The sequence below is a fragment of the Tachyglossus aculeatus genome, chromosome X3 (assembly GCF_015852505.1).
Source record: "Tachyglossus aculeatus isolate mTacAcu1 chromosome X3, mTacAcu1.pri, whole genome shotgun sequence".
In the NCBI taxonomy this organism is placed as follows: domain Eukaryota; kingdom Metazoa; phylum Chordata; class Mammalia; order Monotremata; family Tachyglossidae; genus Tachyglossus; species Tachyglossus aculeatus.
The window spans coordinates 9,226,487-9,253,099 of NC_052099.1; the positions used below are offsets into that span (position 1 = coordinate 9,226,487).

The 26,613-nt window shown below is 40.2% G+C and overlaps 1 protein-coding gene across 1 annotated transcript in view; it reads right to left on the minus strand.

Annotated features, from left to right (window-relative positions):
* The window catches only part of FBXL17 (F-box and leucine rich repeat protein 17), a 415,020-nt gene that overhangs the window by 68,444 nt on the left and 319,963 nt on the right, over positions 1-26,613 (minus strand). The window lies entirely within an intron of this gene.

Below are 26,613 nucleotides of genomic sequence, written 5' to 3' on the forward strand. Positions count from 1 at the left end.
TCATATCTACTTATTCGACTGTATTCTCCAAGTGAGTAAGTAATACAGTGGTCTGTACAAAAAAAGTGCTCATTAAATGCTATTAACTGAATTGTACACTTGGGCATCTCTAGCCCCCATTAACTAGTCACTCATTCAAGTCCAATTGAAGTATACGTTCTCTCCCCTCACAAACGCCATCTATGTTAATATGAAAAGAAACACCTTGGGAATCAACTCCTCCCTGCTTCCTCTTCTGCATACTCCCTGACTGGCCGAAATAGAAGGAATTCTGGTAAAATGGAAGTTACCCAATTTGAAAGGAATCAGGATCATGGGGGTGCTTGCAGAAAGGAAAGGGTGGATTTAAAATTGCTTCAAACCACTTTGACCTGCTGTCATAGATCTTAAGCACTTTTAGAGGCGAGACTAGTGAGTATGTCTTCAACAACTGTCTCGGCTGGTCAGAGATCCTTACTACCAGGTGGGCTGTGCAGTGAGTGTGTGGTTCAGCACGGAGGCACTAATCTAAGGACTCTAATTCCATCCACAATTCAAGAAGGTGCAGACACACTCAGGTTTTTGGGGACTTACCCATATACTCACATGCTTTACATGTAAATCTGTGCTGTGTTTTAATGACTAAGTCAAACGTATCAGACCTATCCCCGTCCTCATGAACATTTGTTATGTGGTACGATTATCCCCACCCCACCCCCTTTTTTATTGTCAAATGAGGTCACAAGGCCTGGTAAGCCATTTAATTTACTATGCATTTCTCCTAAAATTGCTCCCAGGAGTTGAGTCCCCTTTAGTAATCTCTGTTTTTGCCTTGCCTTGCCTTCTGGTCAGCTCCTCCCCACACTTTAGACCTCATTAGATTTGAAGGCTTTCTAGTCAAAAGATTGAGGTTGGGACAGTTTATCTGATTTACACCAAACTAAGAGATTAACTATAAAACAAAGAGTAACCTTCTTTATTCAGAGCAATTCAAAGAAAAAGAGGGTGTTTAGATATTGGCCAAGTTCCATTTACTAATTCTGAAAAGGGCCTAGTAATCATGACTGAACTAGATCCCCAAACATAATAGTGGCCAAAGCAAAAAAAAAAATTAATATTATAAACTGGAAGGAAAAGAACTGAGTGATACAAATACTTAAGTTTATGGAATGGTGTTTTGGGTTACTACAATTTTAAAGCTGCAGATACAAACCGTGACTGATGACAAAAGCCAGTCACTTACTATGTGCTCAGCTACTTCAATGATCTAAGAGTTTTGCTTCGGGGGGAAAAAAGGAGGAAAAAAGTTTTAGACACACAACCCCAAATTAGATTTCTTGGGCCTACCTTTACCTCATCACATGGAAGTCTTCTTCTGGAGTGATCCTAATTGCGAGCTGATCAGAAGCATCCAGCAAGGGTGAAAAGCAGCATCAAAACCATGACTTTGGCCAGAGTTGTTCCTGCGGAAAATTCAGCTCCACCCAGAGAGGGTGGAGCTCTTCTCCTAGTTGCCAGGGAGGCAAACTCCTCCCAGGATATCTTGATATCTTCTGGGAGAACTAGGCAAAATCAGCCCCTTTGTATCTTGTGTTTTGAAATTTTGCATGTGTCCTTTCCTTCCCCAAAATTCTCTTGCAGGATTTATAGGCAGGCCTATTGGAAAGAGTTTCGGAGCATGCCATTTAGGCTGTGATCTCACCATCTAATAGCAGACCTGACAGGTATTCTTCTGGTGCTTCCGTTATCTATGGAGACCTCAGCACTCCAGTGATGTCCACCATATGTTATATGTACATAAAATTCCCAGGTGAAGGTGAAAATTAAGAGAGTGCATGTTTTTTCCTGTTTTTAATAATCTGCTTCTGTAACTTGTTCATGGTATTTCCAACAAGCAGACAGCAAATCTTATTTTCATATTCTACATTTCCACTTGACTTTCATGTGGACCAGTTTGTTCATTCTGCAGGCAAACTGAGTCCACCTTGGAAGGCTACCAACCAAAATATCCCATATGTAAACACCCTAAGTGTAGTCAGTGGAAATAAATCTTATCTTAATTAGGTGAGCAAGATTATTGATTCAATCTCTGGGAAATTTTCTTTAGAACTATTTCTTTGATAGTCTATCCAACAATATAATAGATACATAACTAGCAGAATATAGAGGAATAAAGGTAAATAACATCAAATGACACAATATTAACAATTCATCACTGGGAAAATTTATAATGCTGGGGAAAGCAGTAAATGGAATTTATAATGCTCCATGTAAGCATATGGAAGTAATTCATGTATCAAATAAAAAATGATTCAAGGTGAAATGTGTGGCCTGATTCCCATAGTATAAAGAAAAATTCACATTAATATTTTTATGGTATTTGTTAAGTGCTTACTATGTGCCAGTCTCTCTACTAAGCACTGAGGTAGATACAAGTTAATCAGGTTGGACACAGTCCCTGTCCCTCATGGGGATCAGTCTTAATCCCTATTTTACAGATGAGGTAACTGAGGCCCAGAGAAGTGAAATGACATGTCCAAGGTCACACGGCAGACAAGTGGTGGAGCCAGGATTAGAACCCAGGTCCTTCTGACTCCCAGGGCTGTGATCTTTCCACTAGGTCATTCTGCTTCCCAATTAATAGTCATGTGAACAGAAGGCTGTTTGTGAAATAACCTGAGATACAATATATAATACATAACACACATATATATATATATATACCTTATATATACCTTAAGGTATAAGGTATTCTGTATATTTTACATGTTATGCATTATATAGTGTATATATCTCTGTAAATGAATAGTAAAATATACTTTTTGCCCTTTACAAATAACTGCCAATTTTCAGCCAAGGAAAATTAGCTTTAGTTCCTAACAGTAAGTTATAATCAGTAGGTGACTAAGGCTTTGTATCTTACATCTGCTTAGTAGTGATATATTAGCCTAATCTCCAGAGGACTGCCAGGGCAATTTTTTCCCATATGGTATCCATATGCTGTATTGCTACCAACACATCCTCTAGCACTCAGCCATATGCTTCTCTTGTATACCTGGAACAATTTTAAGTCTTCTTTTTATAATTTTATAGCCATTCTTACTATGGGCTTGAAATTCTAAAAAAAAACCCCATCAACTACAACAAAACAAATTCATTATACTGAACTCTGTACAGTTGAAGCATTTAAGCACTCCTACTTGTTTTGTCAGCCTGCATTCTTAGAATAAAATGACAGCAATTTTTCTCCCTTGCCTATGAGATTTAGTCTCCTTTTTCTTAAAAGATATCTAAAAATAGAAGCTCAAACTTTAAAGAACAAAAGCACAGTGCATACTTGAATTCTGACGTAAAAAGGAAAGCACAAACACAGACACACACACACAAAAAAAGGACCATAAAATTGATTGGTTCCAACTGTAACAACTACCATGGCATCTCACTATCAGTTGCTGGCAAGATCCTAGGCAGATTCTTCTTGGATTTGCTATTGAACCACACTGTCACCCATGCCCTTTGTAATTGCAATGCGGTTTTAGGTCATTATGTGGTATAGCATATGCGCTCTTTGCTGGTTGATTAGATTCTGATGCAGGGTGAGGAGACAATAACAAGACTTCTCCACTTCATTTGGAGATCTTGCAAAAACATCCAGATGCAACCAAAGCACAGCACTAGACTCTGCAAATAGGGATGTATGGGCAATGTGGACGAGTCTGTGGGTCATGAACTGGACTTTGCATTCCATCTCAGAGTGAGCAATACAAGAGCTAGGACTGCAAATCAGTTCTCAATCATATCTATTGAACACTTACTGTGTGCAGAGCACTGTACGAAGTGGTTGGGAGAGCACAATAATAACAGAGTTGGTAGTCATGTTCCCTGCCCACAAGGAGCTTATAGTCTAGAATTGGAGAGAGACATTAATATAAATATTATCATCATAAATAAAGAAATTACGAACATGTACAGAAGTGCTGTGGGGCTGAGGGAGAGGATGAATAAAGGGTGCAAATCCTCCTACTGCAAGGGCAACACTGAAAGGAGTAGGAGAAGAGAAAATGAGGGTTTAGTCGGAGAAAGTACCTTGGAGGGGGTGTGCCTTCAATAAGGCTTTGAAGGTGGGGAAAGTGATTGTCTGTCGGATACGAATTTGGAGGAAGTTCTAGGCCAGGGCAGGACACAGGCGAGGGGTCACTGGTGAGATGGATAAGATCCAGGTACAGTGTGTAGGTTGGCAGTAGAGGAGCAGAGTGTGCAGGCTGGGTGGTAGTAAGAAATCAGGGAAGTAGGGTACATGGGAGCAAGGTGATTGAGTACTTAAAAGTCAGTGGTAAGGATGAGTAGGTGTTTGATGAGTAGGTGGATAGGCAACCACCAGAAGTTCTTGAGGAATGGAGAAACATAGACTGAACGGTTTTGAGGAAGTATGGACTGAAGAGGGAAGAGACAGGAGGCAGGGAGGACAGCACTTTTGATAGAAAGGAAAGGACTGGAGACTGGAGAGAAGGATGGAGATGTAAATTTGGAAGTCATCTGCACAGAGATGGTAGTTGAAGCCATGGGAGTGAGTGAGTTCTCCAAGGGAGTAGGTGTAGATAGAAGGGGACACAGAACTGAGCTTGAGAAACTCCCACAGTTAGACAGTGAGAGGAAGAGGAGGGGCCCGTGAAATGGACTGAGAAAGAGCAGCTAGAGAGATAGGAGGTGAACCAGGAGAGGACAGTGTCCACATAGCCAAGGTTATATAACGTTTTCAGTAGAATGGGGTAGTCCAGTGTCAAAGGCAGCTGAGAGGTAGAGGAGGATTAGGATGGAGTAGAGGCCACTGCATTTGGCAAGAAGGAGGTCATTTGTGACCTTTGAGAAGGCAGCTTTGGTGGAGTGAAAGGGGCGGAAGCCAGACTGGAAGGGGTCAAGGAGGGAACTGGAGGACAGGAAGTGGCACAGACTCTTACTGCTTCTCTAGGCTGCTCCTGGATTATTAGTATTCTAGACTGTGAGCCCACTGTTGGGTAGGAACCGTCTCTATATGTTGCCAACTTGTACTTCCCAAGCGCTTAGTCCAGTGCTCTGCACACAGTAAGTGCTCAATAAATACGACTGATTGATTGATTAGTATAACCCTGGACTTTACAGCACATTATTACATGTCTATGCAAGTATAACATTCTCCTACTGATGTAGATTTGTGAAAAGCACTGTACTAGGCACTTGGGAACATGTCATAAAAATAAGAGGCATGGTCCCTACTCTCAATTCCAAAAGGAGTATTGAATAAATGGAACTCCTGATAATTGAGATATTGTCATGAAATACAGCCTTGAAAAGGTTCACTAGCAAGGCGGAAGTGAATTGGAAGTGTTACATCCCCAGTATCCACAATGCTCTTGTAGCTCCATTGTAATATTGGAGCTAATCACATAGCATGATTTGAGTTTTTCAGGCCCTAAGATTAGAGCATCTCAGGTCTATTAATTCAAGTCAGAAATATTAATTATTTAGCATTTCTTTCACTGATAGTACAGAGCAGCTGGTGCTAGTTAAGTGATAAGTTAAAAATGATTGAAAAAACAAGAGCCTTGAAGAAAACCACTGCAAAGCAGGGTAAAATGAAAGAGATGTAATTTCCTTAGTAGGAAGCAAGCTTTATTTGATTTAACATCTCTTTCATTTTTCAGGGTAGGGGGTGTTTTTGCAAGAAAGAATGGGCCCAAGAGTCCCCCAAAGTTTACTTCCAGACATCTAAAGTTTAACTGAATAGAAATGCCATGACTATAAGAGGAAAAGTCAGCTCAGAAAAAGTGGAGATTCTCTGCAGTACCAATAATGGAAATTAGAATATTGATTTTAAAAAACAATGGGGCAAATTATTCGATTCTGACAAGTTCCTTGAACTGTGAAAGCTATTATTTTATATTCCTGATCCCACATTTGTGATACAGGACTAGAAACCATTCTCTTTAAGAATAATAATAATAATAATGGCATTTGTTAAGCAGTGCAAAGCACTGTTCTAAGCTCTGGGGGGGGATACAAGGTGATCAGGTTGTTCCATGTGGGGCTCACAGTCTTAATCCCCATTTTACAGATGAGGTAACTGAGGCTCAGAGAAGCTAAGTGACTTGCCCAAGGTCACACAGCAGACATGTGGTGGAGCTGGAATTCGAACCCATGACCTCTGACTCCAAGAATACAGTGAGGCCTGTGGTGTGAGGGTATTCCTAACAGTTTTGGGGGCCGGGATGTGGGGGGATTTACAGGCGCCTCGATGGCAGACTCGGAGCTGGTTAGGAACCACAGCGGACAGAACTGCAGCTCATTCTGCCATCATTCCATGGGCTGGGAGTCAATCACTTGGCAAGCCATTTTCTGTACGAATGCGCTTTTCTCTATCCATCCATTAATCAATGGTATTTGGTATTTCTTGAGCACTTACTGGATGCAGAATACTGAACTAAGCACTTGGGAAAGCATAATAGTGTCGGTAGACAAGATCCCTGGCTCACGGGGAGCTACAGCCGACAAAATGAACTTAAACAAATATCTAAAACCTCCGTCTACATTTTTCTAAAAAGGGAACGAATGGTGCCAGACAGTTCACCTACCCAGAGGATCCAGTCCCATAAGTCCCAGTGTTTGCCACTTCTGGGGGTCTGGCATTTCACCACACATACTGCCAATTCTGGGCTCCCTGCCCAGAGGTGCGCCTGGGTCTCACCTCATTCGACAGTGCAGGATGGGGAGGCCTGGGAGCTCTAAGAAGTGGCCCGAGTAGTGGCATAAACGGATGACAATCAGAAATTGGAAAGGAAACAGCACTTACAACACTGGAAAAAAGGGACCAATGTTCTTAAATCTAAATAAAACAATTGATTTGGGCTTTTGAAGAGGTAAAAATCAAACACAACATCTAGGTTCATCACTGCCAAATTTTAGTCTGTAAAGAATTCAAGCAGCTGAGATGACCTATAGCTCTTCCAGTTGACCCCAGAAACACCATGAGGTTAACCACGGGAATTATTCCTGAAAGGAATAGATTAGATGTTTGCACCTCTTGCCCTGGAGATCATCTTTTCCATTTTTTTAATTTGCAGTTGCTTAAATTTGACTCCCTTACATTCACTCTTCATTTCATCCTCGCAAGCAGAAAAGGGTTTTTTTTAATTTGATCGACCATTAAATTTTCCCAGCATTTCAAACTTATTTTTTACTGATTATCATTCTGATGCTGTTTTCTTCCCACAACTATCAGAGCAAGTCTCTTTATTTGATGTTTATTTAATTTACATTTATGAAGACAGGCAATCTTGGGAAGATTTGTAGTTGCAATCTGTGTTTACTGATGTTAAAGCCTTTTCATAATGGGTTACATTTTTAGTTATGCTTCAGAGATACTGAAATATTTTGCCCACATTTTTCAGAGTACATACGTTGTTTCTAAAGAAAAGCTGTCATGTGCACCTGGCTGGTGTCAAAAGTGACAGGGTACATTTGTGAGACAGGGCTGTTCCCAAGGATGGAAATGAAGAAGGTTGGAGAGGAAGTGCTAGGAATTTCTTCACTGTTCAGGTCGCACTACTGAATAGTATAGAAGTCAGTTTGTAGGATCATGAAACTGCCCTCCCACTTCAAAGACTCAATGAAGGCACATCTCCTCCAAGATGCCATTCCTAAGCCCTCTTTTCCTTTCCTCTAACTCCCTTCTGCGTTGCCCTGACTTGCTCCTTTTATTCATATCCTCTCCCAGCCCACAGCACTTATGTACAAATCTGTAATCTGTTTATTTATATGAACGTCTGTCCCCCTCTCTAGTCTGTAAGCTCATTGTGGGCAGGGGATTTGTCTGTTATATTGTAGTATCCCAAGTGCTTAGTGCAGTGCTCTGCACACAGTAAGCGCTCAAATACGATTGACTGACTGAGGAAAGCTGAGTGCTACTGTGGTGGTGGCACAGTAATAGGTCTGTAAGCTCACTGTGGGCAGGGACCATGTCCGCCAACTCCGTGGAACTGGATTCTCCCAGGTGCTTAGTACCATGCTCTGCATGTAGTAAGCACTCAATAAATGCCATCCAATGAACGAATGAATAGGAAGGTGCTGAGGTGGAAGGGGGGCTCCAAATCTATACTAGAGTTGTGAAGGATTCTCTGATCAATTTTCTGGTCAAGATATATGTTGGGTGATAGCGTCAAGTCTGATATGAGATAAATACTGTTCATTTTATCATTCTCTTAGCTATGTAAATTGTAACATTTCTTGATTGTTCTACAGTCAAAGGACATGAGCAAGGCTGTTCTTATTAGACTGAGTTAAATGCACCAATAAACAATTTTTGATGCCTTTTTTCTTTTCAAAAAGGGTCCCCAGCTGTCTCCTTCCTGAGCCCGGGTCTTAGATAGGGAGGTAGATTTTTTTAATGATGCAGGCCTCAGAGACTTCCTTCCACCTCTCTTTTCCTAGCCCATGTGCTTGCTCTCTCTCCACATGTGTCGATCAGACTCTGGGTTTTACAGAGATACTGTACTCTATTGTGATTCCATCATGTCGAAGAAAAGTTCTGATCATTTAGATTACCATGGAAAAGAATTGCCCTGGTTAGATGTACTCAAAGGGATTATTTTTATCATTAACCAAAAACCACAGATTATTTTTATCAGAATACTAGTCATGCTACTTTTTGAATACAGTGTCTCTGCAGGAAAAAAAAAATGAATCTACTACAGTGAAATCAGTCTTCATAGTTCTCGGCTTTGTATCACACTTTTCTGAATGTTACGTCACCATAACATTAATAATAAATGTGGTATTTGCTAAATGTCTACTATATGCCAAGCACTGTATTAAGTGCTGGGGTGGATTAACAAAATCATTGGGTCAGATACAGCCCCTGTCTCACAGTCAAAGTAGGAGGGAGAAGTATTTAATCCCCATTATACAGATGAGGAAACCAAGGCACAGAGAAGTTACAGACTTGCCCAAGGTCACAGAGCAAGCAAGCAGCAGAGTTCGATTAGAACCTTAAACTTTAAGCTTGTTGGGGGCAGAGAACATGTCTACTGACTTTCTTGTACTGCCTCTAGACTGTAAGCTCATTGTGGGCAGGGAATGTATCTGTTTATTGTTGTATTGTACTCTCCCAAGCACTTAGTAAAATGCTCTGCACACAGTAAACTCAATAAATACCACTGATGGAACCCAGGTCCTCAACCTCCCAGGCCCACGATCTTTCCACTAGGCCACGCTGCTTCTCTTCTCATCACAACAAAACAGGCAGGAGTAAGGGCAAAAAACCTTCTGCAAGCATCCAGATCACAGAATCAAGGGCCTGGACAGTACCTCAGGAGGTCCTGAATCCTGGGAGAACCTACCACCAAAAACATATGATTGTCTATTCAATTTTAAAAGGTAGCCGGGGGGGAGATTTCTTTAGACTTGCTCAGTGACCAATTTTTGCAACTTCATATTGGCATTCTTCCATGTCCACAGATTAAAATCTCCCTCACTATTAAGATAATGATAATGATATTAATAAACAATAGTGCTTTATTATTTACTATGTGTCGAGCACTGTTGTTCTAAGCGCTGGGATAGATACAAGATAATCACGTTGGACAGAATCTCTGACCTACACGGGGCTCAGTCTTGTAACAGAGAGAATCAATCAATGATATTTATTGAGCATTTGTGTGTAGAGCACTGTACTAAGCACTTGGGAGAGCACAGTATGACCAGAGTAGGTAGACATGTTCTGTGCCCCCAACAAGCTTACTGTCTAGGGTTCTAATCCAACTCTGCTGCTTGTCTGTCGTGTGAAATGCAAAATAAAACCCAATTACCTGAAATAGGATCCATGATTTTGGTCTTCAGAATACAAGAAATAGCAGTGTCCCATTTATGTGCTCTGGATAGTAATATCGGATTAATTTTATTGTTCTATATTTAAGAACTTAGGTTAAGAGTTTAAGCACTCAGCTATCAGTTTCAGAAGTAGACTGAAATACTGTACATGTGAGATTTAATATTAGGAGTTCAATTCTCCCATGTTTTGAAGGGCATATAAATTCAGGTACGAAGGTCTGTACATAACAGAAAGATCATAAACCAGGATAGAGTCGTGACTTGCTGTATTTATAATACCTCTGCCCAGTGAAATGCCACAGACCAAATTTAGCTCGGCCAAACTAGGCTAATTGTTATTTCCTACTGATCCAGAGGTATCGTCACATAGCCACGCATCATGCCAATTGCAACCTAAGCCTTTATTCAATGCAAGAGGATCATATCTCTCTCCTAAGCACTGAGGCTCTTGCACTTTTTTTCAGTTTCTACTTAACTAGTTCTATTCTACAATGCCTCTATAACAAAGGCCATCCCCATCTTCCATGTAATGAAACTGAGGTGCTGAAAAATTAGGCGACTGGTCCAAGCAACTGTGGAAGAACCAAGAACAGAACTAATGAGCAAAACGTTCCTAGCAGGAAATGGTGACTGCAAAAAACACAGCAGATTTTGGTGGAAAGGGCACAGATCTGGGTGTCAGGAGATCTTGGTTCGAGTTTCAGCTCTGCCAATGGCCTGTTTCCTTCTTCCTACCTCACAGGCATGTTGGGAAGAGAAAATGAAATAGCTGATAGGAAAGTACTTTGGATAAATGAAAGGTATTATTATGAAAATACTAGCCCTCATTTTGTGCTTCAAAACATAAGAGGGATTTAGGACAGTGTTTCTGTAAGTTGTTTCCTGACCTACTTTCTAGATCATCTGCAAAGTTGAAATTCAGCTGGCCAATACGCTTGCCCCCTGCCAATTGGCCTGCTGCATATTAGCTCTAAGAAATGGGAAAGAGGTCCTAAAAAAGGGCCAAAACGATCTATTTATTCATTTTCTTTTTTTTACAAAATAGCAAAAAGCAACTGGCTAGTGACGGTATCTATTGTGCTTCCATAGAGCGAAGTTCACTATACTAAAACCTTGAGAAAGTACAAGAGAAGCACAAGACACGTCCCCTGTCACCAAGGTGTTTACACTCCAAAGGGGAGAATGCCATAGAAATATTTACAAATAGAATGATTAGAATGAACAGTTGGTACAGTTGGAAAGAGGTGTGGATTCATGAGGTGTTAGGAACATTTATCCCCATATGAGCTAAACCCAGTTGTGGCTACTTTCATAATAATAATAATAATAATAATAATAATGATGATGATGGCGATGATGATGGCATTTATTAAGCGCTTACTATGTGCCAAGCACTTTTCTAAGTGCTGGAGAGGATACAAGGTAATCAGGTTGTCCCACGTGGGGCTCACAGTCTTAATCCCCATTTTACAGATGAGGTAACTGAGGCACAGAGAAGTTAAGTGATGCCCCAAGTCACACAGCTGACAAGTGGCGAAGCTGGGGTTAGAGCCCATGACCTCTGACTCCCAAGCTCGTGCTCTTTCCATTGAGCCACACTGCTTCTTCAAGGTCACAGGGTGCTGGCATTAAGCTAGCCGCATTACTGGCTCTGGGCACAATGTGTTTAAGAGTTCTGACTCACTCTGTACAAACACTGCATATTAATAGTACTATTGTATAATTCTGGTTTCACAAATTTCTCTAAGCCTTATGACTAAATAACATAAGGGCACTTGAGACAACACTTTGCTGCAGTACGACAAAACACAAAAAATACAAACAAAAACAACAAACACCCCAGAGACTAGAAGCTTGACAACTTCTTAGGCTATTCAGGGCTCATTCCCAGTATGTAGCCATCTATCTAATAAAACTACTACTCATCACGTGTTGGAAGGAGCAAGTTGATGGCACCGGATATACAGTTTCGAGAATCAAGGAACTGCCCTAAGTTCATCAGCTTTAACTGGAAGGAGCTAGAGAAAACCACAACACTAGTTGTTGTCATTCACCTGCAAGGTCTTTTTTTGAGGCCCTTGGCTCTCTTGGCCAGCATTCATTTCTTAATCATAACAGTAAAAGAGTTTCAATACAGAGTGATTCAAGGTGGTCAGACAGGCAAGTCTGTCATATCCAAGAATGCTATGGGGCACAAGCCATAAGAAATAAAGACTTGTTCTCCCATTCTCGGTGTTCCATCTGGTTCAGGCCCAACTTCCTATTTTGGAGTAGGTCTAAGGTAGCGTCAGGAATCTCAAACAAAATCCAATCTCAGGGCAGGTTATCCAGATTAGCCCTAGGACCAAAACCTTCTTGGGAAAACCCTGGATTGGAAGTGAGCCCCTTCCTTCCACTCCCTCTCGTCCCCCTCTCCATCCCCTCCATCTTACCTCCTTCCCTTCCCCACAGCACCTGTATATATGTATATATGTTTGTACATATTTATTACTCTATTTATTTATTTATTTATTTTACTTGTACATATCTATTCTATTTATTTTATTTTGTTAGTATGTTTGGTTTTGTTCTCTGTCTCCCCCTTTTAGACTGTGAGCCCACTGTTGGGTAGGGACTGTCTCTATATGTTGCCAATTTGTACTTCCCAAGCACTTAGTACAGTGCTCTGCACACAGTAAGCGCTCAATAAATACGACTGATGATGATGAAGTGAGCAAGGTAAAATGGGCCCCCAAGGGCAGCTTCCTCTCCTTCTCTCACTCCTAAGTCTTCATGGAGAGTGATCAAAGGCTAGGCATCCTTCAGCTCTCATTGGGCATCCTGAGGATGGCTGTGTTGCACTGTACTGACATTGATCATAAAGACGTCCAATGAAATATGGACAAAACTAAGTAAATTAGTTCAAATAATCGACACAAATGTATAAATAAAACCAAATTAAAAACAAAGTACATGTGACTGTTGAATTGGCTTACGGGACGGCCTAACCAAGATTGTGAGGGAATGACTAGGAATGATGAAATCTCATGTCCAGGTAGAAACAGCAGAAAAATGCTTCACCTCACCTATAACACACTCCAAAACTTTCTTAAATGTTGAATCCACTACCAGGAGTAACTGTAGCCCAAAGCTATTATAGTGCTTGTGACAGCAGTCTCCTTTTGGAGATGAATGAGACTACCCTATTGATAAGGTCACAATCGATCTGAGGCAGACTTTTTTAAATTAGCAAAACTTTGCAGCGCTTTAGTAGGTGTCATCAACAACCCTTCTCCATGAAGAATGCACCAACTTGTAGCAGAACTAATTTTTTACAAAAATTTGCCTCATAATGATAGAGCATTAGGTCTATCTTATTTCTTCTCTCCCCAGTCCCTACTCTTTTGGAGACATTAGCTATAACTTTGATTTGTTTGATGCTTGTTCTTCATCTTACTCTACCTATGTAAACATTAAAAGTGGCATCCCATGAATTAAAAATCAATGCTCCTGCCGATGAAGTTTCAATAGAAATATTTCATTATTGATTCCATCAAAATGGAAAGGGCCTTTAGCAATTTTTAAAACAATACATTTTTAAAATACATAGCTCTGTGCATTCCATTTTCTCATAAAGATGCCCACCTATAGAAAAAATGGGTTCTGATGTTTTGATAAAATTAATATTGATTTAAAAAAGGAAACACAACCCAACTTAAAAATGCCTTGCTCCTTTATATGAAAATTAAAGGCTAAACTTTAGGCCCATGATTAACAAACCTCATACCTATAGGAATGATTTAGTGCAATTTTAATCACTTTACCTTTATCTTTAAACAATAATAAATGGAATAAAAGTGCCAAGATGATTTTAACTGGCTATAGTGGTCAGATAAGATGTAAAATGTACTGAATTCAATGGCAGAAATGCAATAAAAGAAGCAGACTGTGTTTTGAAAAAACAACCTGCCTATTCTATGAGTGGTTTCAACTTTGCATATAAAGTCTTCACTTTAATGACACCCCAGAATCTGAAATGAGGTTCCTCCAATGCCGCTCCACAAATCTCTTGAGATCAAATTGATATCATCGATTAACATTTCAGAAAGTCAAAGGCTGAGTTGAAATAAATTCCTCTTGGATGGCCTAGTCACAGAGGATACGATTATTGAGTGATTATACAGAAACTGATGATTTTCAAACTGTTGATCGCTTCTAGGACTTTCCAGGGTTCACCTTCAAGTGTGTGAAGATGTAGTTAGGAGGGTCCCCAAGTCTATTTACGTAAACTATGTACTAATGTTTTCAAGTTGAATTTTCAAGTTGAATTTTCTCATTGAAGCTTTTTCAAGAAAGGCCCCTGCCTGTTCCTTTTCACTCTGTCTGCTACCGATAAGTTGTTCTACACTGCCAAGAGAATAGTCTTGAGTTACCTATGACCCAAGAGGGTGAATACGTGAGGTAGACTCATGAAATGTATTTTAACATCTGTCTCCCTCTCTAAACTGCAAGCTCCTGGCAGGCAGGGATTGCATCCACCAACCCTATTGTAGTCTCCCAAGCGCTTAGTACAGTGCTCTGCACACAGTAAGCACTCAAAAACTACCACTGATTAACTGACTGATGAAACTACTCCAAACTTGAATGTCTTTATAGACTGTTCCCATGGACTATGGGTGTGTGAGTGGCTGTGTGTAAGGGTACTGTACATGGTCTTCCTTGAACCACTTCTGTAACCCTTCTGTGACAAATTGCCTACTGAGTCCAAGTATTGGGGATCGCAGCGGTGAGTGGAGGAGTTGTTACAGTTTTCCCTGCCTTCTCAAGGGCTGTCTCCAAACTTTGGTCATCCTTGGGTGTGGAGTAATGACGTCATTTGCAACATAGAAGAGAGTGGAGGAAGCAGAAATGAGAACTTAGTTAGGGCAGACTTCTTGGAGATGTGATTTTAATAAGGCTCTAACGGTGGGGAGAGTGATCATGTTAACCTAATGCTAACCTTCTCACTGCAACTCGATCTTGTCTATCTCGCCTCTGACCCCTTGCCCACATCCTCCCTCTGGCCTGGAACTCCCTCCCTCCTCAAATCTGGCAGACAATTACTCTTTCCCACTTCAAAGCCTTATTGAAGGCACAGCTCCTCCAAAGGAGTCCTTCCCTAAGCCCACCTTTCCTCTTGTCCCACTCCCCTCTGTATCTCCCTGACTGGCTTCCTTTACTCATCCTCCCCCTCCCACCCAGCCCCACAGCACTTATGTACTTATCTGTAATTTATTTATGTATATAATGTCTCTGTTCCTCCTCTAGACTGTAAGCTCATTGTGGGTGGGGAATGTGTCTGTTTATTGTTAAATTGTACTCTCCCTAGTGCTTAACACAGAGCTCTGCACACAGTAAGCTCTGAATAAATATGACTGAATAAATGAATGAATAATGGTCAGTACAACGTAAAGAAATATTCCAAATCCACAAGATGGTCTTTAGAAAGAAGGAAGGGGCAATTTATGATTTAAACACATTTTCCATTAATCATGCATAAATATTATTTTTCTTAAAATAACACAAGGTGATATCCTGACAGTTATATGTGAATTCAGAAGTGTGAGAAATACCATGCTCTTTCAGAAATTTCACATGCATTAATTACAGCTTTTCATAAGGTAGCCGTCTCATTCCTGCATTCCTGACAATTAGGCAAAGGTGTCAAGTGGAGGGGAGAAGTGCTGTTCAAGCATACTCCAAGTCATACAAACATATAAAAGCAAATGCTCAGTCTCACATGTCCATTTTTAAGAATGTGTTGGATCCAATGAGATCATTAGCATAGATGTGATTCTTTTAACCTGTGTGATTTAGTGTATTTACTCATTTTGGGCCAAAGACTACCCAAAGTACACCCCCACCAATCTCCATCACCACCACCCCCACGCCCCCCCAACCCCCCAAACCCATTTTAGTACATACTGGAAAGGGGCAATCTAACAAATACAAAGAAAGAACTGGGAGTCAGAGGACCTGGAGTTTAATCTTGCCTCCGTTACTTGTGTGTGACCTTGGGGAAGTCACTTAACTTTTCTGTGCCTCAGTTACCTCAGCTGTAAAATGGGGATAATGACTGTGAGTCCCATGTGGGACACAGACTGTGTCCAACCTGATTAGCTTGTACTTACCCCAGTGGTTGGTACAATGCCTGGCACATAGTAAATGCTCAACACATACCATTTTTTTAAAAAAAAGACAAAGGGAGATAACTCAATGGGTCTGATTCTAGGACCTCTTAGTCACTAAAGGACAATCCTAATTAGGTTATAATGTTGTCCAATTTCTGGAACCCTAAAAAATTAAGGACGAGTGAAAAAAATGACACATAATAAAATTATTTGCTTTTCCCATGTTTTTTCTTTAACTGTTTATACAAGTTCAGTATGAAGCTTATTTTACCCTAAAGTAGGGAAATTCCTTTTCCCTTCTCTGATAATTGTTTGTTTGTTTTTATTTTACACCTCCAGCCTCAGTGGTTCAAGCTCTGATGACCAGGTAGGTGAGCCTATAATTACCCAGGAAACCATAGTCAGTTCTACCCAGCACAAAACAAAAAAGAGAACTGTGGACAGTCAAACAAAAATAACGTCTACAAAAAGAGCCAGAAAAGACCTTTGGGACCATTATCCATGGCCAATGTAAGATTTCTCCATCTAGCATGTGATAATATTCCTCAACCAATGTACATCCATCTCTGAAATAAAAACCCGAGGCTGGAGGAATAAGCTTCCATTTGAATCATGGATCTAAATAGGTCTGAAATCATTGGGAAAGGGCTCTAAAACTATTTCAATTTAGGAGAATATGCATACAGAAAATGAAGAATTAGTATTCTACCATGTCGAAAACATGGAATTATCCGATAATCCACATACCAGAAGGCTACCTTGTCCTATATAAATAACTTGTATCTATGCGTGGGGAGCAGGGGGAATCTCATGGTCCTCACAGTGTTCCCAAAACTCCATTTTCAACGTGTTGCAGAGAGATAATGAACTAAGGAACAAACAATCCAAATTAGAGGCTCCAGCTTCTTTATCTGCTCAGTCATTATTATCAACAAGTGACATTTTTGTGCACAAGTTTTGTTCATATATATGTTAGCATTACCTATAAAGCCATTCATTCTTGGCAAGCTAATGGCTATGACCCAAAAGACCCCAATTTGCATTGAAAGAAGGCACCACAGCTTTGGCTCAGGTAGGAAAAATCACAGCCCTACAGACAAAAGCTTTAAGAAGGCATAATCTCTTCTTGTGTGGATTTGGTCAAGGATGGTTGGCTAATTGGGGGAACACATGAAAGCACCTTACAATCCAATTAGCACTTCAGTGCAATTAAATAGTGGAGGCTCTGCTATTCTACAGAGACCTGGCTTTGATCTTGCATTGAAAAGTGTCCTTCCTTAAAGCTGCTGTTTTGATTTTTTTTCCCTCAGTAATTAGTGCTAATCGTAAACCCAAGCCTGACCCAGTATAAACAGAGTATTTTACCACATTTGACACAAAGACCTTTAAATCAGTGTTCTCTTTTGTCTATATTGTACTTGCTTATTATAGGCCGGGCTATGTTGCTCATTACTAGATGTACAACAAGTAAATGCTAACCCAAGCCAGTTGAAACAAATGGCCTGATCTTAAGAGCTTGTGTGGGTATTTTCACTGATGTCCCTTAAGTCCTGTTTCCATAGAAGTAGGTGATTGAATTTCACTTAAGCAGTATACTGTAGTTTTTCTAGTACAGAAAAAAGACAATTCAACACCCGGTTCAAAAAGGGTTTGCTGCTGACCCTTGTGGGATTTTAAAAAAATAGTCCTTTTATATATGCAACCAAAAAGAATATAATCAATTGTGGCAGAGTCTGCCTGAAAACATCTATTATACAAATACATATGTTAATGCAGCTTACTTTAAGAAGTATTTGTAGACCGAACCAAAATACAAATCTATGAATGGACTGACTGTAAAGAGTCAGGCCGATTTAAATAGTTACAAAAATGGACTGGTAAAAACTTGGGTCAATACAGGCCATTCCTCGTCTCCAAAACCAGGAATTCATAACTGAGCATCTAGATGAGTTACTAGTGATTTATTTTTGAATATATTTATTCAAATATATACATGTACATGCTCCTTATTTTTGGCTAAGAAAAACATTGGTGTCATTCACTTCACATAGATGCCGCCTAAATAATAAATTCTTTAAAAAAAATAATCCGTTTTTCTCCCAAAGTTTGGAAATTATTAGCAGAAGCTTGATACGAGATTTATCTGTCATTGGGTATACAACTTTCCTTAGGCAGGAGATTGTGGTGACTGTTTCTTTCAAGGAAGACTGAGGGGGCCAGACGGGCTGTTACTTTCTAGTGGTTCAGACAGACTAATTAATCAATGAGTGGGATTCTTTCTCTTTTTCCTTATGAACCAAGCACTGGTTTCAACTGGATTATTATTTTGAAAGGCTTAAGAATGGTTCAACATGCAACTGTCCTTCTCAAATACTACACACTGTATTTTAAATAAAACAGCTGACAATGGGCTTCTCCAAAGAAAGCCTGATCACTTTGTCTTTGAATCTAGGTATATCATTTTTTTTTTAAAGAACATCTCTTCCAAGTGGCCTTCCCCAATTAAGCCCACTCTTCTCCCACTCCCTTCTGCGTTGCCCTTGCACTTGGATTTGCACTCTTTATTCACCTCTTCATCAGCCCCACAGCACACGTACATATCCATATTTATTTCTATCAATGTCTGTAACCCCCTCTAGGCTGTAAGCTCTGTGTGGGCAGAAAACATATCTAACAAGTCTGTTATATAGTACTCTCCCAAGAACTTAGTACAGTGTTTGACACACAGTAAGCGCTCAATAAATATGAGAGATTGAATGACTGCTATTCAAACCTGGTGAAACAACATGAAAGATATAAAGCTTCAGATATAGTGTTAAAATGCTTCAGTTCTGTGGTGTGCCACTGGAGCAGATATGAAGTGCTTGGATGCAGATAGAAGGTGTCACAATAACTTAAGTGAAACCAGAACAAAAATTAATAAATTCTGTATGGAGCATAAAATATAATACCATGGAATATGGATGGGTTCACGACAACCAAGTCAAATCTGTCCTGTTTTCTTTGCTCCCTTTACCCCCACCAAAGTCCAAGAGACCTCGAATCTTTTGACCCGCTCCAATTTTCTAAAGTCATCAGGCCTCATTTGGTCTCTACATACAAACTACCTTCTCTTAAAGCATAAATTTACATTCTCAACACTGCCCTCTCCACTGAACTCAACTCCCATGCAACTCGTCCCTCTGCTGATTTCATACCACTGATGGGGGCCCCCATGCACCATGGAAAGGTTGCAGATATTGTTTGAATGTACGCGGTCCTGTTGCCATATCTGGTATGGGCCTTAGACCCTGCAGCCCACTGGCTGGGTCCGGGAACCAAACAAAATAAGGAGATAGACTCCGCCCAGCTCCGTACCAAATCTGCACCAATCCAGTCCCCACTGTTTTCAAATCTACCAATCACTGTGATCAGCAACTGCAGTATATAAGCCCATTGTATCGGGGACTTGGGGCCTTTTCCCTTAAGAAAATGAGCCTGCTGGGTGTGTTACCCCCTATTTGGTCTTCGGCCTTACCAATAAAACTTTATTAAAACTTTCAGCATGCTGTCTGACTAATTCTTTAGTCGCCCGGCGACCTTGGTGGCCATCTGGAACAACCGCTGCCATCACCACTAACCCCCAACCCTGGATCACCTTCACAGCCCACCTTCTCTGCTCCTGTGCTCAAGCTGCAAAGTGCTGCTGGCTATAACCCAGACATCAGTCTGACCTCATCCATCTCTAATTTATCCTGAACTTCATTAATTTTACCCTCTTGTCTGCCCAGCAAAATTATTTCTCCATCTTTCCTGACTCCCATCCCCACTGCCCATGCCAGCTGTTCTAGACTTTTAACTCCAGTCAATCAATTGTATTTCTTGAGCACTTACTGTGTGCAGAACCTTGTACTAAGTGCCTGGGAGAGTACAATATACCAGAGTTAGGAGATACATTCCCTGCCCACGAGAAGATTACAAGCTCCCTCCTCAAACCCCCTTTCCCTCCGGTCTTCCCCTGCTCTCTTTTCCCTAATGACCTGGCCACACACTTTATTCACACAATTGAAACCATTTAAGCTCTCCTAGACTCTCCTATCTTTCCCAGCAACATCTCACTATATCTCTTGCCTTCTTTCAAAAGCTACCCCCTCCACTTGGGCTTCCAACCCCATTTCTTCACACCTCTGCAAAACATTTTCCCCTTCACTTCCCTCCCTGATGGCCACCTTCAGCCGAATGAATGAATGAATTCAATTTTCAATGGCTCCTTTCTGACTCCTTTCAAACATGCTCATGTGTTCCCTGCCCTAAAAAAGATCCCTCCCTTGACCCCATGAAACACTCTATCGTTCCATCTCCCTCCTACCTTTCCCTCTTCAGACTCTTTGAGTGAGAGATCGATACCCATTGCCTCCACTCCCACCCCTCCAATTCTTTCCTTGACCACATCCAATCAACTCATATATGCAGTGTGTCACCAAATCCTGTCGATTACCTTCACTTCTCCAGAATTCATCTCTTCCTCTCCTTCCCAACTGTTACCATGCTGATCCAAACACTTATATCCCACCCTGAATACTGCAGCCACCTCCTTGTTGACCTCTCTGCCTCCTGTCTTTCACCACTCCAGTCCATACCATTTTTCTAAAACACCTTTCAGTCCACATGTCCCCACTCCTTGGCAACCTCCAGTGGTTGCCCAACAGAAACTCCCTCTCATTTGTTTTAAAGCACTCAGTCACCTCGCCCCCTTCTACCTCACCTTGCTGATTTTCTACTACAGCCCAGTCCACCCACTTCTAATGCCAACTTATTCACTCTATCTCCATCTCATCTATCTTGCCACCTATCCCTTCCCCTCATCTTCCCTCTGACCTGGAACTCCCCTTCCCTTCATATTCGACAGACCACCACCCTCTCCATCTTCAAAGTCTTATTAAAATCACATCTCCAAGAGGCCTTCCCTGATGAAACTCTAGTTTCCCCCACTCTCTCTCTCTCCCTTCTGTGTTGCCTATGCACTTGGATCTGGACTCCTTAAGCACTTGTATGTATATCCATAATTTATATTAATGTCTGTCTCCCTCTCTAGACCCTAAGTTCATTGTCAGCAGGAAACATATCTACAGTTGTATTCTCCCAATCACTTAGTACAGTGCTCTGCACAAAGTAGGTGCTCAATAAATACCACTGATTGATACAGCTTTTACTCTACTGTAATGACAATTTAATCACTTCTTTCAGGTTGACATATCATTATTGCACCTGTCCCTTCTTACCCAATCTCTTTGCTAGGAAAACACCAACACACATAGTTCTTGTACTATATCAAGGAAAACAGGCTGTACTGCTAAACACATATCTGATAATACAAGTGTGTTGTACAACTGTTTATTTTTTGACAGTGTATCACACCTAGCCAAAACATGTGCTCAAAACACATGGTATGGCACAACTGTCTACTTCAAAAACATAGTACTATCCTAATCACCCTCATAGTTAACCTATACATATTTTTCTTCTTAAAGAGATGTGACATTTTATTACTAAAATTACTAAAATTAAATCACAGTCAATACCAATGTATCCAAATTTAATCACACTCTTGATCAGTTCTGAAAAGATGCAGGAAAAGCACAAGCCTTTAAATAATTCATGAACAGATTTATGATAAACAGAATATACAAAATTTTAAAATGTTTCAAAGCATTTTAGAAGCACTTATTAAAAAAAAAACCACTGTTTTCCCAATGCAAGCTGGTCTCAGCTGTAACTATGAATCCTAATTCCATTTAGATGAGCAAAAGCTGAATGCATGTAGACTTCCAAAATTGAGCATTTCATAAAACGTTGTATAAAATACAATTATTAATATGAACCTACCCATACATCATTTTTTGATCCTCCATCTCCACAGCCCCCTAAAATGTGTTAAAAAAATCTGATTTATAATGTGGATTTCCATAAAGGGTTTGTGCACCTATTGTCTACAGGCAACAGGGATAAAATGAGTTCACTCATTTATGAAGTTGGGTAATTTGTAGACACATTTTTATACATCCAGTTCTCATACAAGGAGAAGTTTGCATTGTTGCAAAATCCTGCGTTAAAGAAAACTCTCACTGTAGTACTCTGGGTGTCTGACACTGAGCACATGTACATGGATCATGTTTTTCAACACTGTGATGCACTGTATCCAATGATGCTGTGCTGTATCCCTAACAATGTTCTTGTCAAAAGTACATAGAGAAACACATGTTAATGGCAGAACTGAATGTAATTCATTCCTCCACATTGTTATTCGGTGCTTTAAAATTTTGAAATGATACCATGTATTCCATTCACATGGCTTTGGAAGGCAAATTAATTCAAGCAAATTTTCCTGATCTGGGGAAAGCATTAAGAAGGGAGCAGAAGTTCTAATTTTGCTTACTTAGATGATTCCACTGTCTATTCTAAGTGAAATAATGGGATAGTTGAGAAAGTGGGACAGTGAGGTTAGGCCACTGTCTCCTTCATTAGCACTTTTAATCAATCAGTCAATCAGTGGCATTTATTTAGGGCTTACTGTATGCAGAGCACTGTACTAAACATTTGGGAGAGTCACCCCTTTTCATTTTACTGGGCAGAATGTCCTCAGAGATGATACAAGTGGGCATTTTACTGTAACATTTCCCATTTATCTTGCCAATAAGGATGGTTAATGACTTGTAATTCTTTTGATTTTTCCACAAATTAGGGATCTGTATGCACAAATACCTTGTGGTGAGGCCCTGGCCTTCAATAGCCCACACAATTTCTCAAGTAATTTCATGAGAGGCACCTATATGACATTCCTTATAGAGGGGCTGGAATGCAATAGGTCTACCAGCATTAAAGTAATGGTCAACATGATGTTACTTCACTGGGCGATACATCAGTTGAAGGGACAATAGGAGCATGCTCTAAGATTTAATCCAGGTGGTGAGTTAAAGTGGAAGAACTGTGGACAAGGAAGGCAGGAGAAACTTTTAAGAACCACAGTGTAGCCCAACCTCAGGGAACCTAGCATAAAAGGGGAGAGGCAGTAGCTTTACGTGGGCCATCAGGAAATGGAAGTTGATACTCTATTTTGTGTCTAATGATACCTGGACATTTCACGAACTGAACCTTTGGAGTAGAAAGGAGAGCTGGTACGGAAATAAGATCATGAGGAGAGAGTGACTAAGCTTCAAGTTTTAAAACGTTAAAGGATTATGCCATTAGTTTTCTAATTCAGAAAAATTTTCTGGGTCACCAGAGTTAGAGAAAGTACTGCTTACCAAACATGGATAAAACAAAGTTTTGCAGGATAGAATAATGACATGCTTTGGCTATAACTTGCTTTTGTGTGGGATAATTACATCAATAGTGCCATATTGAGATGCTTGTTCCACATCAAGACAAATATGAATCCCCAGTTTATAGTGTTATATGCTTTCCACCTCATACCAACAGCCACCCATCAAATGAAGATTTCTGCCACTGTCTACTGAAGAAAATATAAATCTCTATCTTCTAAACTTGATCTATGGTTACTTACTACAGCACTGATGAGAACTATGCATGCCCATTAAGGAAGAAAAGGATATCACTTTGTTTCTAAAGGTATTAAGCTTCTGATATCTCTTCAGGCACAAGAAGCACAAAATAGAAACATTTAAGGTTTGAGGAATTAGCTAATCTATCACCCAATGCTTTTAGGACTCTTACAGCTGCAATTTTTTTCTTTTGTGTTTCTCCCCACGCCATGACACAAAGTCATCATCCACAGTTTGTGGAAAAAGGCAGGAAATGGGTTCAGTAAGGAAGAGAAAAGGAATTCATGAGGTAGCACTTAGTTCTTTCACACGGTACATATATATGATTCCTCATGGACAGCCAACAAATACTTTAAAAGTACCCTCTATGTAAATGAAAGTTACCTAGGTATACGATAAAATTTAATCTCAAAAGATATGATACTCACTCCCTCCACCCCCCAACATTCCCACAGCACTTATTGCACATATCCTTTACCCTGTTGCTTCCCCTATCTGTAATTTATTTTAACTTCTGTCTCACTGATGGATTGTAATATCTTTGAGGGCAGGGATCATATCCTTCAACTCTACTGTAGTCTCCCAAGTGCATAATAATAATGATAATGATGGTATTTGTTAAGCGCTAACTATGAGGCAGGCACTGGACTAAGCACTGGGGTAGATACCAGCAAATCAGGTTAGGACACAGCCTCTGTCCCACATGGGGCTCCCAGTCTTATTCCCCATTTTACAGATGAGGTAACTGAGGCACAGAGAAGTTAAGTGACTTGCCCAAGGTCACACAGCGGACAAATGGCAAAGCCTGGATTAGAACCCAGGTCTTCTGACTCCCAGGCCCTGCTCTATCCACTAGGCCACACTGCTTCTCACTAAATACCATTAATTGATATAGTCCCAGTCCATTATCAATTTACAATCTAATTCATTGACACCAAAGACGAAGCCAACAAAAGAGCAAGTTAGGGAGACACAAACATATGGATTATAAAAAATCTTACCAAATTTCTTTTTTTTGTGTGCTTGTTGGGATAGTAATCTAAGTTGGTAGCACAGATAAATGCTTTTACAGAATTATATTACCTAGGCAGCAATAATGTGCCAAGAAGACAAGGAAGTAGAATCAGGCCAGCACATCCTATAAGAAGACTGTCAGAGGGTGACAGAAACATGATATCAGGCCCCACAGCACATTTAAAGGTCTTCAGGGCTTCTGTCTCCTGCTTAGAATGTGAGCCCCACGTGGGGTCAAATACTATGTCCAATCTACTTACATCCAATCTATCCCAGTGCTTAGTACAGTGCTTGGCACATTGAATGTCATCAAACACCACAAATATCATTATTAGTCTTCGTCCTGCCCAACTTTCTCTACAACTGGTAAGATCTGGACTCCTTAGAGGTCCTACATCCGACTCCTTGAGTGGTTAAATCAATGCCCCAGATTGAGCCCCTGCTTTTTCCTCTCCTCCTCCTCTCCCCACTGCCCCCCTCCCTCCCTCTGCCCTATCCCCTTCCCCTCCCCACAGCACTTGTATATATTTATACTTATTTATTACTCTATTTTATTTTTACATATTTATTAGCCTATTTATTCTATTAATGTTGTGTATATAGCTATAATTCTATTTATTCTGATGGTATTGACACCTGTCTACTTGTTTTGTTGTCTGTCTCCCCCGTCTAGACTGTGAGCCCGTTGTAGGGTAGGGACCGTCTCTATATGTTGCCGATTTGTACTTCCCAAGTGCTTAGTACAGTGCTCTGCACACAGTAAGCGCTCAATAAATATGACTGACTGAATGGATGGATGTCTCACGGGTTATATCTGCCATCATATGAGACAAGATCCAAGCAATTAAGTCCTAGAATGAAATCAGTCTCCAAGCTTCAAAGTTATTCTGAGTTGAGGGACACTTGTTGACTATCTGTACGAGCACTGAATAGTGAAAAAGGAGAACGGAGGAAGCATTTTAAGAACCTGGTAAAAGAAACCTGCACTCCAGCTGAAAACTCGAAGCTAATTCAAGAACAGAGAGTTGAAAAGCAATGTGTCCGAATGGCAAAAGCATGGGACTGGGAGTTAAGAGAGCTGGCTTCTAATTGAGATTAGAATTAATCTCTAATCTCACTTTTAATTAATCTCACTGTTTAATCCTGGGCAAGTGGGGGTTGTTTGGGTAACGACTGCTCAAAGGTTTCATTATTTTTTTTTTGGCTTTTCTGTGCAATAATGTTTCCAAATCTTGGACTGGGAAAAGTGAACAGTAATGATCCAAACTCAGGTTAGTAGTAGTAGTAGTAATAATAATGATAATAATAATAATGAACAAAACTGGGCAGATACCTGAGAAAGTCAAACCTAATTAGTTTGGATAATCAGTTTTCAACTGAACAAAGAAGCCTAAATTAACACAAATTCTAAGTTTTAGATACTTTCTGATTCATGGTTCAACATTTCCAATATTAATAACTAAGATTAATAGAGTGGGAGGATGAATATAAGGAGCATAATTATATTTCTATATGAAATGAGTGGAGATCCTTGTAATGAGCTGTAGCTTAGAAAGATGAATGTACAAGAATCTTGTTCTGCCTCTTATTTCAGTGAGCAATTGAACATAACAGTAGGGCCATAGTTGCGGAGGGTACAATACTATTAATTGTAAATGGTGTTTAGGCAATATACAAATGCAAGTTCTTTTCCACTCCAGAGCTTCACAAGATATTCATATTTGGTTTATTTACTAAAGAAGAAAATGTACCAGTGCCATCAAAAATTTGTCTTTCAGCTTCAACAAGAAGCCCACCTACTCTTAAGTGAATACCAAACTCCAATACTATATATCAAAGAACTTTAAACTGCTATGAAAACAAGGTTTAATGTGTGAATACTAAATTTTCCTCTATTGAGAGCTTGAAAAACATATCCGTGGGATCAAAGGGCTGCTAAAATTCTATCTTGCATATGAAACTACAAGGTGCCATCCACTTTAGCATATTGGGAGGTTTTTAGTTAATTAATGGACCTGGCAGACAGGATATCTATGAACCAATCTCAATTAGCATACATACCAATTAGA